Raw genomic sequence first — 14,505 nt, 5'->3', positions numbered from 1 at the left:
GATGAAACTGAGCAAAAGAAAAATTTAGGCTGGATAGCCCGAAAAAAATTCCCGCAAAGTGAGCCCTTTTATATTATGGGATACATTCTTCACAGTGGTATGTAGGTAAGGAACCTTCCCGCTATCTTTCCCAGGCTGAAATACAGACATTTAATGGGATACATCTGAAAATTTATTTTTACATTAGGAGTTGCTCTTTATTAAGGTAACTTTCATGTGTATGGATATTTTACCTTTTATCCTCTGTGCAGCTTGTTAAAGACCATTTACGTGCTAACCTTTGAAAAAAAATTCTGGAAAACTGTTTCCACATGAAGTGACAAGTTGCAGTATAGCTTTTTATTTAGTGATTAGGCCACCACCCTTGGATTTCATCCCAAATTTTTGTGTTGAACCTTAGAGGATGAATTGATGTTTCAGCTATCTTCCTAAATTACAGGAAATTAGATTCTGATACAGTCTCTAACACAACCTGATTTTCAAGGAGTATTTAATCTTAAAGCTGAAATGTTTGCAAAGCGCTGCTGCCAGCCAGTCTGTATTGTACCAGGATCACGACAAACATTGCCATGCAAATTGTTTTAAGCCGCTGGAAGTGCAGGATTGTCCTATTGCAGTAACTTCTCTCACCTACAGGGAGGTGACCTCAAATATCCATAATAATATTTCAGTTGTGTCAATAATAGATAAACCCCAGACTCCTGATGGATGCATTATTTATTATTTATATTGAAATAATAGCTAGGGGCCCCAGTCAGGGTTTATTCATAGATCCATAGAGTGTGAGGCAAGAAGGGACCATTAGCTCCTCTAATCTGACCTCCTGTATATCACCAGCCATTAAGGTTAGGGTGACCAGATGTCCCTATTTTATAGGGACAGTCCCAATATTTGGGGCATTTTCTTCTATAAGTGCCTATTACCCCCCACCCCCGTCCCGATTTTTCACACTTGCTGTCTGGTCACCCTAATTAAGGTTCACCTAGTGATCTCTGCATTGAGCCCAATGACTTGTGTCTGGCTAACGCCTATCTTCCAGAAAGGCATCCAATGATCCGAAGACACTAAGAGATGGCGAATGCACCACTTCCTTGTGCTGGGCACAGGGAACACACGCACAGAATCAAAAGACAGTCCCTGACCCAAAGACTTTACAAGCTGGCATTATGAGCCGTACAGGTGGACTGCTGTCCATTAAAATCAATAGGGTTCTGTGCAGCTGGATCAGAATACAGGATTGGAACCTTATACAATGGGAGGTAAAGATCTACAACAAACGGGGAGGAACACAAGGTAATGGGGAGACTTATGATTAGCATGAACTAAACTTATGATTAGTCTATACTAATAGTGTCTGATTAGAATTAAACACTTTAAAAAATTGTGGATCTGAGGGGTGGAGCATATGTATTTTAATTTTTTTTTAAATATGGCTAATTTGGGGGATTTTTTTGCATTGTTTTACAAATCGGGCTTTGCACCCCCCATTAAACATCCTTTTTAGTCGTTCTGATAAAGATTATTAGGGGTTCCTCCTATGGATTTGCAGTATAAGCACTTAAGGTTACATTTTCAAATGTGTCTCTGTGACTTAGGAGCCTACATTCCATTTTCAAAAGTGACCTGGCAAGTTACTGTGCAGCAAGTCAGGGTGTGAATCTACAGTGCAGCAGCTGCCGTGCAGTAACTGGCCATGTAGACAAGCCCTTAGATGCTTAGGAGCCTAAGTCTCATTGAAAGTCTATGGGATTTGGGCTCCTGCATGCCAAAGTGACTTTTGAAAAAAATTATTCTAGGTTCCTAAGTCACGTAGGCACTTTTGAAAATTGTACCCCTGGGGCTTAAAACTGCGAACATTTAAATCTCAATATTTATTATATGATCAGTGCCATTGACTTCAATGAGGTAACTTATGTTGTTTAAGTTATGCACATGCTTAACTAGTAAGGACAGGCTCTTAAGCATGTGACTAATTTCCTTCACATGCAAGGTGGAATTTTCAAAAACACTCAGTGTTGGCTTAACTCTTCTCCTCATCCAAGTCAATGCTAAAACTTCCACTGACTCCAATGAGAGCAGAGCTAATCCAATGCTAAGCACTTTTGAAAATCCCTCTGCCAATGTTTTACATGAACACAACAGCTTTGTGCTACTGCAATGAGAATATAGGAAACTGACTAGTTTCAATTTCCTTACTGAGTGCAATTCTAAAAGCAATCGAATGGTGAAAAATCAAGTTAGCTATGTTTGTAAACCTCTTGTAGTTTGTAATTTGTAGTTTGTAAACCTCTTGTAGTTTTCCGCCATCTAAGTTGTTAGATACATGGGGGAAAAATATATCTGCCTAACCTGACAGTATCCCTTTAATTTATTTGTTTACCTTGCAAAGGGTAATTATTCTGAAAGTATCCATGTATGAACAGTCGAAAGAAAGCTCCTTTTCAACATTATAATATATGATGATTATTCTTGACATATAAAATTTAGCTCACGTTTTGTACTTCTTCATATACCAGAAAAAGTTTCTTAAATTGCCTTTGCAGAATACTTGGTAAATTGTTTTTCAGTGCTTGATGGGCACTGGCTATGCAACCTCATAATTTGTTTACCTACATAGTTCTTTGTCTCCTTTCTCCTTTCTGCCATTAGTATTGTCTGAGTAGATTGCAGAGAGCTCATTATTAATATCAGGGAACCAATTACTGACACAGGAGTCAGTAGAACTGCTTGAGTGTGAAGAGATAATGAAGCCTGGCATTTCAAACCCAGTGACCTCATTTATCTAAGGTGCAGTGACTCATAATGGAAAAATCCAAGCAACAAACTGAGGAAAGACTTGTGACAGTTGCAGAAGACCCATTTTTAAAACACACACACAATTCTTCAGTGCTCCAGCCCCACTTCCGCTATCCCCACTGAGCTTCTGGAGACGATAGCAAAACTGTATTTTTGTCCGAAGAATAAAATCTCACCACCTGCTCAAATGAAATGAAAGTGCTTGCTGCAATGAACCTATGCCACTATTTTAAACTAAAGCTGCTTCGAAAGTTTCCAATGGAATATTTTTCACCAGAAAATGATGGTTCATCAAAACCAAAACCATTGAATTTCCCGATTCAAAACATTTTTGAAAAAACAAAGAAAGAAAGCTTTAAAATTGTCAAAATATCTCATTTTGACTTTTTCACAATGAAAAGTTTTAGTTATTGGTTCAAAATGACAATTTATTTTGAAATTATAATTAATGTATACTAAAATTTAAATTAAAAAAAGGTTGAAATTGAAATGAAACATTTTGATTGACCTGATGTCATTTCCCCCTCCAAATTATTGATTTGTGAAAAACTGGGATTTTTTACTTTTTGTCACGATTTGGGATGGGAAACATTTCAAAATCTTTAACTGTTGCGAGACAGAAAAAAACCTTTTCCACCTTTATTTTAAAAACTCCTTATCATTTAGGAAAACAAATTTTGGCCATGCAGCAACAGTTTGCTGAGGCATTACTCTTGGTATATTCATTTTTGACATTCCTATAGTAAATGAGAGAGAGAGAGAGAATAATAGGCATAAAACTTAGTTGCTTTACCAGGGATGGGAAACACCTATTTTCTCACCTCTGCTCTCTGTGCAGGATTATGTCCTACAGTATATATACTTGAGAACTTTAAGTCCAGTTTTAAATAGCCCCAATGGACTGAAGGACATAAATCCACACCGTGTAGAGGTCAAAGCATAGGGGTTTATTACACACAGCGCTGGCGGAGTGTCACCTGGCTTATTAGGCTCAGAGACACTGTCAATTAATTGATTACAATGAAATATATAGATTTTCCATGGGCGGGGGAAAGTGACGGGGTAGGCAGTTCCACACCCCGGGATAGGTTTTGCAGCAAGACAAGATAGCACAATAGCCAATGGTTAAAAGGTTACACAATGTCTCCGCCCATGGTCTCAAGTTAGCAAATTAACATTTGATTAATACTTTGATAAAATGTTATTAGTATAAAATATATATGTTGAATTCTGATTTGGGGTCCATAGGAATGGAGTAACTCCTTTGATTGTCCGACAGGTACATGTCTAGGGGATAAAGCAAAGAAACAGTGAAAGCATATGAAAATAGAGATTGTCTCCTTTATGTCTTAAGGCAGGGCATTGGTCCCTTGGAAGGGAGGTGGAAGGGTGCCATATCATTATAGTGACATGTGCCAATATTTCATAAACTCAAGGTTGGATCTGTGGGAAGACTGTTTTCCCTTCAGGAGAAACACAATAGGAACAGGGATCCTTTGTTCAATTTGAAACATTGGATGAAACATAATTATTCAGTTATTGCTTCAACATCTGGCATTTCTACTGACCAAGCAGATCTTAGTAAAGGCAATGTTATTTTGTTTACCCCAGCTTTCTCTTAGCTGATCACTATTAGTTAGGCCTCTGGTCTCCAGACCAAACTCTGGACTTCGGGTCTGAAAAAGAGCTGGCACAATCCATATATACCAGGTTGTTATATAACATGCACATGGATTTTAACCCTTCATGGACCTTCCACTAATTCCCTTGGGACATTATTCTGCATGCTTTAGGACAGATTTTTGTGCCTGTGTTAATCCTGATATTTGGGGCATTGGCTTATATGAGCGCCTATTACACCCTAAAGACCGATTTTCCCACTTGCTGTCTGGTTACCCTAACCTGAGTGCTTTTCAGGCTTATCTAGGGCCAGTTCAACTCAGGAACAGGGCTATTCTAACTTGTGTTCCTGCTGTACTTCCTATAGGGCTTGTGCCAGCAGGGAATCATCAGAGCATAGGACTGCCTTGACCACGCCTCCTCCAACCTTGACACTCCCCAGTCCCATTCCAGCTTGCCCCTAAGCTGCCCATCCTTCACCCAGGATTCTGTGGCCGTAGTGCAGAGCTGGTATAGCAGGCTCTGCGCCTGGCATTGATGCCTTCAGCATTTGAGATATTAGCCTGGGAGAACCGTACTCTGTCAATGCAAAGATACCGCAAGCCAGTGCTGAATTTAGCCACAAGGGCCTGTAAGAGTGTGGTTGGAGGCCGGGCAGCCTAGTGGCTAGAGCACCTGACTTCTAGCCTCTTGCTTCCCTGGTAGCGTTGCCTGGTTCCTGGACTCTGCTTGCACCTGGGCCTCAGCTCTTAAGGGAGTGTGGCAGGAGGACCCTGGCCCTCCCTCTCCACTGGGTTCCAGCCCAGGACCCTGTGTGAAGCAATGCCAGCAGGCTCCTCCCAGCAGAAAGTCTAAGTCCCCTGTCCTGGGCTACTTCCTACCTATGTTCCTTCAGTCTGGGGCATGGCCCCTATAGTCCAAACAGTCTGTTGTATCTCGCCTGGAGTAGCACATCCTAGTGGACTTTTTGCAGCATCCTGATGCAGCCTCAGCTCCCTCTGGATGGGAGTAGATGTAAGGTTAGAGGGGGCCTAGCCTCACTGTGTCCTTACAGTCAAATAGTACAGTTCACTCAGTGCTGGATGCTTTCCAGCCTCCTCAACAAGTCTCTCTAGATCAGGGATGCAGTGCTTTCCCCCCAGTGGCTGTCCGGCTTGTAGTGATACTCCTCTCGTGCAGAGACAGAACTGCCTCTCCACCAGTCAGTCCCAAATCGAGCCAGGTTCTCCCCTTTTCTTCCCCCTCCAGGCCTGGCATTGGCAGCAGGTACAGTAGGGCAGGGCTAGCTGGGCCTGTAGGTTCTCTTTAATCCTTTTCCCATTCATGTAAGTTTTCTCTGCTCCATCACAGATACCGCAATCTCTGTCACCAAGACCACAAAGTACCGAGCATTCTCAATGCCTCCTGAAGTCCATGAGACACAATATCAAATGGAAACCCGTGGATGTTTTTGGTACTCCGCACACTACAAAATTAGGCCCGGATACATGTCATGCTGGTGAACTTTACCCTGATATTCAGCCAAAATACCCTTGACTCAATTTTATTCTGTTGCATCCAGTTATACCCACAGGGGCCACCCTAAACAGTTCCTCTCCCCCTGCACTCATTGTTTACGCTCTTCAACTGTTCGTGTTAGGTGAATGAGCGAGTCCATTAATAAAGCATGTACATACTCTATGGACTTCTGTTCTTGGTCTTGCTATTCTGCTACCGTTTCACTGGAATCAACAGACCGGCCCTTCTTAGAGGTCAAACACCCGAAACACTTTGACAACTAATGCGGGAAATGCAAATGTATAAACCTGCCCCCTGCCATACTCACATGTGACATCAGTTAAACTGCCTGTATCACCAATTAAAGTGTATCCAAGGACTTTTAATTAATGATTTGTGAGATTTAGCCTTTAGATGATGAAGGTTCACTTCTGCATAACAGCTGTGCGAGGGCACTAATTTACACACTAAGTAGAAGTAAAACCTCCACTGGTTGGGAGATGCATCATCATTTCACCTCTGCTATAATGAATTGGACTTCATTCTGAAGGCAGCTGGAAACTCTTAATTAAGGATACAGGAATCTCTGAGTAATACCCTTGAATTGTTCAAAGCAGAACAAGTGTTAATAATTGCTGGATCCATGTAACGGGGGGAGAAAAACAACTCAGTTTCATTTGGATTCATAATGTTTCCTATAAGAAAGTCTTCTTAAAACCACAGGCAGCTATTGGTCTGATAAACTTTGGGTAGACAACTAAGTTTTTAGATACTTAACTCAATCTTTAAATGTCTGAGGTTTGCCCATCTCCAAAAGAGATGTGCTGAAACTTACACACTTATTGACATGGCAACTTCTAAGATTATCTCTTTTTTTGTTAAAGGGAACTGACAGTTCTCCAGAAATGTGTGTTCCAAAGTAAAATTTTCAGTTTTGTCTTCTGAAGCTCATGTCCCACAACCAGCATGTCCCTTCTCAGGTTTGGAATAGGCTGCATAGTTATACGAACCCTGTGGCCTACATTCAGAGGACATCCCACAATGTCTTCCTAGGTTTGTAACAGATTTTAGATCTAGTGTATAGTTATCTGAACTCCTTGTCCTAAAGCCTAATCTTAGCCCCCATGCCTCTTGATAGGGTTGAAGTATTGTAAAGTCTGGCTCCATGAAGGAGAAATGGTTCATATTGGACAGAGTGGAAGAATGAGAATTAAGGAACAGTAGAGATAGAAAAATACACATACTGTATGTACATTTTTTTAAAAGGAGACCTTGTTCAAGTCTATCAAAAACATTGCATGAGCAGTCTAAGGCCTTGGCTACACTTACCCGGTAGTTCGGCGGCGAGCGATCGAACTTCTGGGTTCGACTTATCGCGTCTAGTCTGGACGCGATAAGTCGAACCCGGAAGTGCTCGCCGTCGACTGCGGTACTCCAGCTCGGCGAGAGGAGTACCGCGGAGTCGACGGGGGAGCCTGCCTGCCGAGTGTGGACCAAGGTAAGTTCGAACTAAGGTACCTTAGTTCGAATTAGGGGGCTAGTGTAGACCTGGCCTAAGAGTTCCAGATTTGTAAGGGAAGTAAGGTCTGGGTCTTAAGCTGAGAAAGACAAGCACTGAGTGAGCAAGTTCCTACAGATGTATAGGCTCTGGCAGCAAGAGCTGGTGGACTGAACAGGGACTGGGAACCAAGAACTACAGCTGTCTAGTTCCAGCTGTGAAGCCGTTTGGACAACCTGGGGCAAGCTACTTATACTCTCTGTTCCTCAGTTCCCTTTCTTTGGGAGAATAATACCTTTCCCTCACAGGAGTGCCAGGAGGATTAATTTGTTAAAGTTTGTGCAACATTTTCATTTTCATAAAGGCAAAATATCAAAGTTATATATTTAATAAAACAAACTATATATAAGATGGGAAGAAATCACCCGTCAAGGAATTAAAACCATTGAAGACAGACCAAATGAAGCACCAAGATGGCTTAGGTAGCGAACAATGAAATTTATCATATAGATAAGTCTTTGCAGGATCAGGGCCTGTGGAAGGAAGGAGGAAAGCAATGCTGGTAAATTTCACATTCAAAAGTTTCTTCTATCCTTTGTGGCTGTATCACTTTAAAAAATCATTTGAGGAAAGGCTGTTAGGGATTACATGAGGTGTTTTCTGGGACAGGAGTTCTTCAGGATGACAGCAGGAGAATTATAAATAGCAGGAAACTCCAAAGAAAAGGAAAGCACTGGCATCAAAATAAGAAATGGACATATGGTGCAATCTTTTTTTTTTTTTTTTTTTTAGTGGATGTGAGCTACAGTAACTTTTTTAAGCTAACACCAGTAGATCCTTCAGAAGATTTGTGTGAACAAGTGATCGTATAATTTTAAATTATCTCCTGTTGATTATACTGATTAAAGGTGCATGGTATCATAACATGTCTGCTAACTCATGAAATTCACCTGACCTCTCCAAAGGCAGGAAATCTTTCCATACTTCATGATAAGCATTTTGGAGAAGGGACTGTCTTTTTGTTCTGACTTTGTACAGCACCTAGCACAAAGGGGATCTTGGCCATGACTAGAGCCCCTTGATGATAATACAATACAAATCAATAATAATAATAACTGAAATAGCAAAAGGAAAGCAAGAAAACTGCCATAAAGACAGTTGGCTCGCTAAACATACAGCTAAATAACCTGACAAATACCAAACCTAACTTGGCTAATGTCTGGTGTGCCATAAATTAGGACATATGATTCAACAAGTTTATATTTTTAATTCTTTGTGTGTGTGTTATGGTGACAACTGTAGGCCCCAGCTGAGATTAGGTGCTGTACAAACACATGGGGAAGATACTGTCTCTTCCCCAAGGAGCCAACAATCTAAATACACATGACTGGGGGCAAGGGGGAGGGAATTATTTTATCATATTTTCAAACAGGGAATTGAGGCACAGAGATCAAATGACTTTCTGAAGTCATGTAGGAAAGCTGTGGTAGATCAGGAAATTGAAGCCAGAATGTCCCAGTTTAGTAGTGCCTTGACCACAGGACAACGCTCCCCCTCTATAGCCTATGAAGAAAAGGCTGGCATTTTCATTAGTCTGGTAAAGGAAAATATCTTCATAGGCAACCAAAGTTGCCAAAAACAGTCCCTTTCCTCTGTATGGGAAGACAACTGCTGGAAGGAATATTATATTGTTTTATGTAAATGGGTTGGAAAATGTATCTAACAAGATTCCCACTCCCCCAAGTTAGTTTTTCAAGCCACATATATGTATGTATATGTATAATCTCTCTCTACCCACTGCTATCATCTCTAACACACTCACTGTCAATTCAGCTATCGCACCCTAGAGGTGCACACCTCTAGGAACTGAAAACCACACTGCAAGGCACAGCCTTGTGTGTCAGCCATTAATTAAAAATGTTCAAGCAGCATTCTCCTTATTCTCCTTTTCTCCAAAAGAAAATCAACTATTTACAATGGGCTAGATTGGGCTACACAGATCCCTGAACAAGGGCTGGTGCGTAAATTGCCCCACCCCAGAAATAGCACTGGAAAGTGTTGGGCCTCAAAGACTCCCCACTTATACACAATTCTCTTCTTGCTTCTTGGTCTGGGGTGGTGTGACAGGGTGCGCCAGGCCCTTTGAGGCCCCCTGCTGGAGGCCTTGAGGTCCTACTTCACCTCACCCCAGAAAATGAGCAGTGAAGATGGGTCCTCCAGGCCTGCCTAGAAAGGCTGTAGGGTAGCAGCCAATCAGAGCTCAGCAGGCTGAGATAAAAGGACCTGCAGGGGCTAAACACACCAGTTGCTGGTGGGGACCAGAGGAGCAAGGAAGGTGGCTTTGCTGGGGTTCAAGGGCTAGCCAGGAGTTGGGGTCTGGCGGTATTGGCATTCTGTGAGGAAAAACTCCAGACCTGAGGTAAGGGTGAAGTGAAAGGGGCTACATAGCAAGTGGTCCAGGGATTTGCAGCAGCAATGATTACAGGAAGCAGTAGATGGCTGCTATTTATATAGTCCCTGGGTTGGGGCCTGGAGTAGTGGGCAGGCCTGAGTCTCCCTACCCACCACTGGCCCCAAAAAGGGGATAAGGCTTATTTTGATGCCCAAGTGAAGGGGAAGAATTAGAGCCCCCAGGGAGAAAGCTCTGGGGACATTACTCTATACCAAGGCAGATGGATTTAAAGCTAGCCCCAAAGGGGCTGAGGGCTGAGCCCAGAGACAGGGCAAAAGACATCTCTGAAGGTAGAGGAACAGGCCTGTTGGACCTTTTACCCCTGAAGGGGGTTGTTCATATAGTGACAGTGTGTGAGTTGGCCAAAGGTCTGGGCTGCTGGAGACCATCTGATGAGGGCAATAGCCAACAGGGAGTACCAGAAAAGGAAAGAGGGCAGGTTCACACCCAGCTGATAGGAGGTGCTCATGGGAGATGAGTGTGCCCTGTCACAGGTGGGAATGGGGGAGGGATAGTAATTGGCCTCTCTCAGCATTGAACTATGACAACCATGCACTGGCTCACCTGCACCAGACAGTATGTTAGGAAGAGTAGTGAAGCTATTCTCCATTCTGCCTCACCTACTCCCTGCCCACATGCTCCAATGGGAGTAAGAGATACTTTTTGCTTTTTACTGTTTTATGTTTTACTTTAAATCTAGTCATATGCTTAGAATGGACTCCTCTACAGATGTCCCAGAGATACGTACAGATGCATTTTAGAACAGTATGTATCTTAAATATGCTGGGAATGTCCTATCCCCCCTTCTCATGGTACAGCAAATGCACAATATTGGTATCAGTACTATCAGCACACACTGCCATCTAACAGTGTGTTGATGGAGACTGAGATAGTCCTGCATTGGTATTGGATTCTCTGAGGTAGTATATCAAGGAAGTAGAAACATTTGGCAGCAGGAGGTCCTGATTTCAACAACTAAAGTTGTTCTTGTTGCCTATTATGGTATCTGAATTGCTGCTACCAACCCCTCCTTGAAGGTCATTTCAGACTAACTCTGTGTCCTCTGTGGCCCAAAGAGGTGACTTTTTCTTAGCAGTGCAGAGGAGATGCTTAATGACAAGTATAATCAGAAGTTGTTGCAGGGGGTTCCTTTGCTGTGGCTACTTGTAGTAGTCAGGTGAGAGCATCAATATGACCAAAATTGAGATGTCCAAGAAGATCTATTGAGGCAATGCAACATCATTTCAGTGTGCATCCTATTAGAAAGTATTTTGCATAGGCTGTTCTTACTCACTTCCCTCATGCAAGCAGGATTGGATCATTCTTGCTTTTGAATAGTGTATCACTTAACAAAAGGGAAAACCATGTGTGTTTATAATTCCACCACCAGAACACAATGCACTAAAAGAAAAGTGTAGAATATCCTGAGGTGAGAAGCTGCCCAAATCTTTTGGGGCTGCCTGGAGGGGCTTTTCTGAAGCCCTGTCCCCACCCTACCTGCTTACCTAGGAGGAGGCCCTGTTGAGCCAGGCAATGTATTGGTTAATTTCCAATTGGGGGTAGGAGTACCTACAGCTGGGGCAAATAAAGTTCATTGAACCTGTTTATGATCAACAGGAGAAAGAAGGGTTTAACACTCAGTGGGGGAAATGGGGCTTGCATCAATCTGATGCTAAGGGTTACAGTTAGAGGCTTTTTATTACCCTGATTTCAGTTTTGGATTAAACCAGAATTCCTGCCATAATTCTACATGGAAAAAGTGTGTGGGGGCGGGGGGGTTACTTTTTTTGATTACCCAACTAGAATGAGGATAGAAAATGAGCAGGGCTGCCCAGAGGGGGCGGGGTGTGTGTGTGTGTGTGGCAAGTGGGGCAATTTGCCCCGGGCCCCACAGGGGCCCCATGAGAATATAGAATTCTATAGTATTGCAACTTTTTTTATGGAAGGGGCCCCTGAAATTATTTTGACCCAGGCCCCCTGAATCCTCTGGGCAGCCCTGAAAATGAGCAGTGAGACAGAGGGAGAGAGAAAATTGTTCCTATTATAAGCAGTGGAACATCTGAATTTTCTATGGCTCCTAAACTGGACTGGAGGGGCTTCTAATGCCCCATATTTGGCAACTTCTATACAATATGAATAGAAAATATTTAAATTAACCAAGCTTCTATGTTGTCTTTCTCTTCTTTATAATGTGCCTCACCAATGTCTGAAAGCAGCAATGTGCTGTCTAAGATACTAGCAAAAATGTTAGATTGCATCAGTTGCTGTTAGGATTCCATTGTGTACATAAAAACACATCTTGGTGCACCCATACCAGGCTAAGAGTGAAATTACTAATGATAAATGTTTGTAGCCTGTGCATTAGGTGCCATTATGCATTGTTTATTTAACAAGGCTGTTTTCCCTTCATATCTTGAAGACTCCAGTCTATTGTGAGCCTGACTTGTAAGGAAACATTAGCATATCCATTTAAATAAAAATGGTGAAGATTGGGGTTGTTGCTGATGGTATTTTAACATGCAATTGACAGTCATTAACAGAGAAGGAAAATACAAAGCAAAACCAGAGTTTCTGCTATTTTTGAATATGGGCAGATACAGAACTGCAGCTGAAGAAGCTTCATTTTTATTTTGGTTTCATTTGGACCTTTATTCTAACCGATCAAGTGAAGGCTCTGGAGGCATCTTAAAGTAATAACATCTTAATTGTTCAGTTTGTGGCTTGTATGTATGGCACATGCATATCTTCCTTTGTAAACTATAGAATAGTGATACAAACCTATTAAAAAATGGAAACCCTGGTACTTAACTTCCAGTGCCCACTGAGATACTAGAAAACGACAGATTCTCTCTAGAGAATAAAACCCAAAGGTCTCTCGCCTTGCACTACATAAAAGACATTGCATCTGATCGTACCTCCTGAAAAGCATCCTCTCCTGGGAGAATCTGAAGGTTCTTTTTGGTTTGTTTTTTTAACAAAGCTTGAGTCACAGAACTCCTCATAATTGAAATGGAATCCTCAGGCAATATGAACTTCTAAAACTTTTGTAATGGAACTAGAATTGAAAAGGCTTGCCAAGAAAACGGAATGCAATATGTTTACTGTGTAATTGGGGGGCGGGGGGGGAGGAGAGACACACTCAACTATTTTTCTACTGAGTGGTTGACTGTATAGCTGTGTGGGTTGTCTCAAAATGTTGGCTCAAATGCAGGGTTTTTGGATTACAGGAGGTCTCTCTAGTCATCGAAGAAAGCAGAAGTGGAGAAATGAAGCTACTGAGGGTTGATCCAAAGCCCACTGGATCAGGCCCCGAAAGCTAGGCACAGGGCTAGATTGTAACTTGGACAATGTACCCAGGAAGAGCAAGTCATGTCCGTCCTTATACCCCTGTTCGGGCTTTGCTCCTACACAGCCAGACCCAAGAGCCTTGTTTGCGGCTAGTCACATACATAGACCCCACCAGAGCAGGAGGCCAGCAAGGGGAAGGCATGGAGCATGGCTTCACCCCATATGTGCTGATTAGTTGCAGCTCTGTGTGTATTAATCTTCTGATGATTTAGGGCAGAAGGAATTCACTACCCCCAGGAGCAAAAAGGAAGCTGGGAGGGGGGCAATGACTGAGAGGAGAGATCAAGGCACAGGGACACTCCTGAGGCTATGTAGTTTATGTCTTGCTCAGGGCTGTCCCTAAAGCCACAACTTAGCCTATAGCAAGGGTTAGAGCTGTTGCATGGCTGTCACCTTGATCCCTGCCTTTCAGCACACTGTTTATTTCAGCAGGGTCTTCCTCTACACAGAGGCCAACAACTTGTGCATAATTGCAGGGAAGTTTGGGGACACAAGACAGATGTGTGAAATTTTCACACTAACACATGAGCAGTTGAAAAGTCACCTGACTTTCTTTCACTGCAAATTCAAAACTCTCAGCAGGTTTGCATGAAGCCTCTTTAAGGTTCATTAACTATCTAATTTATCTAGCTTGTATATGTAGCGAGCTCATCACTGTAAACACTTTGCTGCTGCAGCTGTAATCTTGAGGTTGAGTGTCTGCCACCTGCCTCCTCTGCCACAATCAGACATCACCAGCAGAGGTAACAATGTGGGATTTGTTACAACAGGTGGAATGATGCTCCCACATGCTCTCAAATGTACCAACGTAGAGCAGTCTCTGATCTGGGAGAATGCTATACCCTGGCTGTATTAGAGCATTATTGTAGTGGGCACTATACCTCTTAGGAAGAATACGAGGCTCTTATGAACATTCTCCTTCATAGATCTTCAAGTGCTTTAGAAAGATGAACAGGCAATCTTGTATTTTAGAGGAAGCAGGGTGTCTGAGGTTTCAGTGAAGTGCTTTTTCTTTAACAATTTCATCCACAATTTAATGGATCCGGTGTCTGACCCAAAAAACCCCTATACTTTGTTTGCCCCTGTCTCTCTAACCTACTCCTTGAAGATACTTGCAAGGTCCACAAGATGGCACTATGCCACTCATAACTTTTTCATCCTGTGGGGAAACTGAGGCACACAGTTTAAGGGTGTGATCCAAGAAAGTACTTAGGCACTTAAGTCCCCCCCCCCTTTTTTTTCCAGGCACCACTACGATTGACAAAACTCTCACTCAGTTGCTGCCAGAGCCTGT

The 14,505-nt window shown here is 42.5% G+C and overlaps 1 long non-coding RNA gene across 1 annotated transcript in view; it reads left to right on the top strand.

Annotated features, from left to right (window-relative positions):
- The first annotated feature begins 9,701 nt into the window (after nucleotides 1–9,701).
- Nucleotides 9,702–14,505, top strand: part of LOC135976611 (uncharacterized) — a 50,367-nt gene continuing 45,563 nt past the window's right edge. Inside the window, exon 1 of the long non-coding RNA XR_010593893.1 lies at nucleotides 9,702–9,830. This is a non-coding gene — a long non-coding RNA (uncharacterized LOC135976611). The remainder of the gene's footprint in view (nucleotides 9,831–14,505) is intronic.

Source organism: Chrysemys picta, chromosome 19 (assembly GCF_011386835.1).
Source record: "Chrysemys picta bellii isolate R12L10 chromosome 19, ASM1138683v2, whole genome shotgun sequence".
Classification (NCBI taxonomy): Eukaryota; Metazoa; Chordata; order Testudines; family Emydidae; genus Chrysemys; species Chrysemys picta.
The sequence above is the reverse complement of the archived record's forward strand: the minus strand, read 5'-3'. Positions and strand labels throughout refer to the sequence as shown.